Source organism: Neofelis nebulosa, chromosome 2 (genome assembly GCF_028018385.1).
Source record: "Neofelis nebulosa isolate mNeoNeb1 chromosome 2, mNeoNeb1.pri, whole genome shotgun sequence".
Taxonomy (NCBI): domain Eukaryota; kingdom Metazoa; phylum Chordata; class Mammalia; order Carnivora; family Felidae; genus Neofelis; species Neofelis nebulosa.
In genome coordinates, this window is record NC_080783.1 from 37,468,790 (window position 1) to 37,474,427 (window position 5,638).

At 38.8% G+C, this 5,638-nt stretch overlaps 1 pseudogene; it reads right to left on the bottom strand.

Moving 5' to 3' along the window:
• Window positions 1-2,028: 2,028 nt before the first annotated feature.
• LOC131490327 (large ribosomal subunit protein uL16-like) lies at window positions 2,029-2,702 on the bottom strand (annotated as a pseudogene).
• Window positions 2,703-5,638: the final 2,936 nt, after the last annotated feature.

Sequence of the window (5,638 nt, forward strand, 5' to 3'; positions counted from 1 at the left end):
CTGCTAGAACAAAATACTACAGGCTTGGTGGTTTAAGAAACAGACATTCCTCACAGTGCTGGGGGCTGGGAAGTCCAAGATCAAGGTTCCAGCAGATTCAGTTACAGGTGAGAGGTCTCTTCCTGGCTACATACAGCTGCCTTCTCACTGTGTCTTCACATGACAGAGAGAGAGGGAGAGCAAGCCCTCTGGTGTCTCTTCTTATAAGAGCTCTAATCTCATCATGAAGGAAGGCCCTTCCCTCCAGACCTATCTAAACCTAATTATCTCCCAAAGGTCCCATCTCCAAATACTGTTACACTGGAGGTTAGAACTTCAATATATGAATCTTGAGGGGACACAACGTGGTCCATAGATTAACATAGGCTTATAAAAAAGTTATGATTCAAACTCAGCAAACACATTATTCCTTTATTTATTCTTCCTTTCTAGTAAATATCTTTATATATAATTCTCAACAAAATTTTGATCAAAATTTCTGAAACAGTAAAATTTTGAAAATAATTGATAATGTGACTAACAACATTTGAGGGATTCATTTTGTTTTAAGGAATTCCTTTTATGAATTTTATAATTCACTGGGCTTTTGAGATATCGTTGTTGAAAAAATTATGAGTGGTTAAAATTAAGAGTGACAATACAAAATAAAATGAAGATATAGAAGAGTTGGAATTCTTTTTTTGCTGATGATGTACTGAAATTGGTACTCATTTATAAGAGCAAACAAGTTGGAAATACTAAAAATAAAAGTCCATCAACAGTAGAATGCATTAAAAAAATTGTGGTGTAGTCATACAATGGAATACTACACAGCAAGAAAAAGAATAAACTGATATCTAGCACATGAGTCTCAAAGATGTGATCAGTAAGCAAAAGCAGCTAGACAAATTCATTTATATGAATTTCAAAAACAGATAAAACTAATCACTGCTTATAAGCAGAATAGCCATCTTTGAGAGGGGCTACTGAGTGGGAGGAGGCATGAGGGAGTCTTCTGGGGCTAGAAGTGTCTATATCTTGATCTGGGTGATGGATACAGGAATATGTTGGATATTAAAATTCCTCAGGTATATATTTAAGATACATGTAGTTTATGGTAGATATATTATTCCTCAATACATATTAAAAATAATTTTAAAAGAGAATTTAAAAATATGATTAACAACCTGACCCGCACTTAGCCTAGCAAATGCCTAGACAATGATAAGCCCTATGTTCCTCAAAAGTAACTAACTGCTTTTTCCACTGACTTCTCCAAAAGATGCACTTCTGAAATTTCATACACACTGAAGCCAAATCATGACCTCAAGACTCTCTGGGAGTCTTTATCTAACTATGGAAATAATGCCCTTTTCTTACAAAATTAGATTTCTTCTTTGCCACTGAGTTTCTAAACTAAGTAACCCACTGTATAGCAATATACACATAAAGTCTGTGTCCATATATAATTTAGATCATCCAAAACAGGATGTTTGACAGTAAAAAGGAATACTGTTAATAATTACTCAGGGATAACATTCTTAAACCAGGATTGTCTTAGGTAAACTAGATGTCTGGTCACATTTTGTACAGGTGGTAAAACTATAAAGAAAAGGAAAATATTAACACAAATTTCAGGACAGTGGTTAACCTGGATGAAGTGAGGTTGCCATGAGGTAGAAACACAGAGAATCTTCAAAATTTCTCTCTTAAACTAGATGTGTGTGTGTGTGTGTGTGTGTGTATACACATACACACATATACATATTTATTAATTTATAAATTTTTTAATATATACATATATATGTATATGTACAGTTATATATATATACATGTGTTCATCTGTTGCTTTTCAAACTACATATATGCACTTATATGCCCTATAAAAATCATTAATAAATTTTTAAAATTATGATTAAAAGCAATAAAAACCCCAAAATTAATGTAACAGGTACAGGTATTATGTTGACTTATGCTTGTCATTATGGTAAAGAGTTCAAGTCACTGATTATCGTTGGATATATCCTTTTTTTTAACATGAAATAGGATTTATCTGTGGGCATGAATAAGTGGGCAGTGCCAAGTTTCCCATGAGTGCAGGGCCTCCCATCTGTCCAGGAAGCCATCATGAGGGATGTATTTGACCCCAAAGTCATCTGGGATGAGCCACTTTTCAGCCATCATGTCTTCAAATTCATCTACATTAAATTTAGTAAAGCCCCACTTCTTGGGGATGTTATTTTTCTGGCAGCCAGGGAACTTGCATTTGGCCCTATATAGGGTCTCAGCCACATGTTCTTTATTCTTCAGCTTGGTAAGGATGGACATAATGACTTGATCATTATGGACTCTAGCTACTGTGCCCTGGGGGTTTCTGAAGGCACCCCACATACCTGTCTGTATGGTCCCAGCAGGAGACGACATCTTGTTGATATGGATGACTTGGAAGGGGTGGAGGCGTGCTTGAATGTGAAAGCCATCTTTGCACAACTTTTCACCATGTACTTGTTGGCACAGAGGAAGCCTCCAGGGCTTCAAAACAGAGAGCTGTTCATATTCATCTGACACCATGTGGCCATGGTGTAAAAACTCATCACTTTTGCCTTCTTCCATTCCATATCAAAGATGTAGGTCTTCACACCAGGTATATCTCTGCAGAAGTGAGACTTTGGATATGACTTGTTTGTACAATACCAGTAATACCAGACAGGGCAGTGACCCATGGCAACACCACAATCTGTGAGGGCCCGAAAGGAAAGAATTTGTTATATTCATATTTTTTGTAATGTCTTTGTCCAGGAAGTAATTCTTTAACACAAAAGCACCACTTCTTCGGACTATAATTAAAAAATAAGTTTTAATATTAAAGCAGGAATTGTTCTTTGCATACAAATATGAAGAAGCTTGGGTTTACATACTACAGATATGTTATAACACAGGCAGACACTCAATTAACATTGAAGAGTAGGATGTTGAGGTGCCTGGGTGGCTCAGCTGGTTGAGCCTCTGACTCTTGATTTCAGCTCAGGTCATGATCCCAGGGTCCTGGGATCAAGCTTCCACAATCAGCATGGAGCCTGCTTGAGATTCTCTCTCTCTCTCCTTCTGCCCCTCTCCCCTGCTCATGCTCTCTAAAATTAAATTAAATTAAGATAAATTAATTTTTTAAATAGAATGTTGATTTTCCTCTTCTTATTCCATCCCTTTTCCTTGAAGATAGTGGCATGGCCAGGGGCCAAAAATGTGGCAATGAGGATGTGGCAATGAGGTTGGGACACTGATTATATATACAAGGAGTTGAGCAAGTAAATACATGTATCAGTTATAATGGGAGTCAGGTTCTCAATGAAATACAAGGCAATGTTAGCTGCTAAGGTGGGAAGAACTCCTATTTTGGAGAATAGAAAAGAACTCTATTTTGGAGAATACAAAACCAAGCATACTGGAAGGTACAAATGTCACACGGTGTTCAGTGGCCATTTGAGGTTTGTTCTTTGAACTGGTTTCTTATTGCTGCTGTAACAAATTACATAGTAGCTTAACACAAATTTATTATCTTAAGTGCTAGAGGTCAAAACTCTGAAATGGGTTTCACTGGGCTAAAATCAACATGTCAGCAAGACCACACTCCTTCTGGAAGCTCTAGGAGAAAATCTATTTCCTTGCATTTTCCAGCTTCTAGAGGCTGCCTGAATTCTTTGATCATGATCCCTCCCCCCACCCCCCCCTTCAAAGCTAACAGTGTAGCATCAAATTTTTGACCTATTTTCACTGCCATGTCTCCTACTCTGCCATGCCTCAGTCATCACATCACATCACCTTCTCTGATTTGAGACATGGACATCTTTGGTGGAGAGGATTATTCTTTCTACATGCTAGGACTCTGAAGTGAAAACAGTAAAAAAAAGTTTCGTTTTTTTAAAAATTTTTTTAATGTTTATTTATTTTTGAGACAGAGAGAGACAGAGCATGAACGGGGGAGGGTCAGAGAGAGAGGGAGACACAGAATCTGAAACAGGCTCCAGGCTCTGAGCCATCAGCACAGAGCCCGATGCAGGGCTCGAACTCACGGACCGTGAGATCATGACCTGAGCCGAAGTCAGACGCTTAACCAACTGAGCCACCCAGGCGCCCCCAAAAAAGTTTCATTTTTCTATAGCTGCTAGGGGGAAAGGCAAGCAGGAAACAGAGGATTTGGTTTTACCAGTATTGTAATTCTATCAACCCTGGAGGGAGAAAGGGAACAAAGGTAATTCTAGCGATGGATCTTAGAATCTTAAGCCGGATAGGAAAGGAAGAGAAACCTGGTGGAGGTGGAAGGGAGGACTGTTAATGTAAGTAAGGCCAATGGGCTAAAGATCTCAATAAGGTCAAAGAATCACTGAATGAGATGTCTATAATAGACTAGTGGATGCAAGGAGTCAAGATTTCAGCAGTATTCATTCCTGATGTGGATGAGGTCACAGGTGTGACCACAGGAAAGACAGCTGAGGTAGGACAAAAGAACAGTCAGTGGATGCAAGTGTGTCACTTCCAATTACTCTAGGAAAGCTGCAAAAAGGAAACTCATCAAATAAACACGGCAAGGCGGAAGTTTATCAACAAATGCAGCCCATGGAGTCAGAGTAAAAAAAAAAGAAAGAAGGCTGACTTTTCAAATCCTGTACATTTGGCTTATTAGAAAAGCCAAAAACAAATTGGGTATTATTAGAAAGTCAAGATCATTCTGTGCTATATCTTTTTCATGGGCTACTAGTAATCTGGGTTAGTGTAATGGGCTAAATTTTATCCCCCAAAATTCATGTGTTGAAGCCCTAACCTCTAGTACCTCTAAATGTGACTATATTTGGAGATTGGGCCTTCAAATTGGTGATTAAGTTAGAATGAGGCTCTAACCCCATGTAACTGGTGTCCTTATGAGAGAAGGAAATTTGGACACCCAAAAAGAGAAAACAACAAGGATGCACTTGCACAGAGGAATGACCATGTGAGGACACACGGAGTAGACAAGCATCTATCTGCAAGCTGAGGACAGAGGTCTCAGGAGACACCAAACCTGACACCTTGATTGTGGACTTCAAAGCCTCCACAACTGTGAGAAATTCCTGTTGCTAAGCCATTTAGTCCGTGGTATTTGGTATGGCAGCCCTAGCAAACCAATGTACCTAATTTGTTTTAGGTATTATTACTTAGAAAATGTTCCTAATTTTAACAGTACCTTAGAAATCTTTTTCTATCTGGAAAATTCTTTTTTAGGATCTCAGAATTCATTCCATCTTCCTTCATCTTGGATTCTCTGAATCTTAATGAAGAGGGCAGTGAGGAGTATTCATGTGGACAGAGGAGAGGTCGCCAACTCCCCATTCGCCACCAGACTCTGCTTCGATCTGCACGGAAGCAGGCTTGGTACATGGAGACTATGTTGTGAAATGCTCATCAGCAAGAACACACACCAAGTCTTTTCCACAATCTGTTCCTGGAAAAGTTTGAGTGCAAGCTGGCAGTAATTTAAGAGCAACCTAGGAGTCCAAGTTCTTTTCTGCCTTCCTTTTACCACATGTCTGCCTTGTGGCAACTGATTTTCCATTGGCAGGCAGACAGAGGTTTTGTCATATTTGAGTTAAGGTGTTCCTGCTAAAACATCCAGGAAAACAGCAGG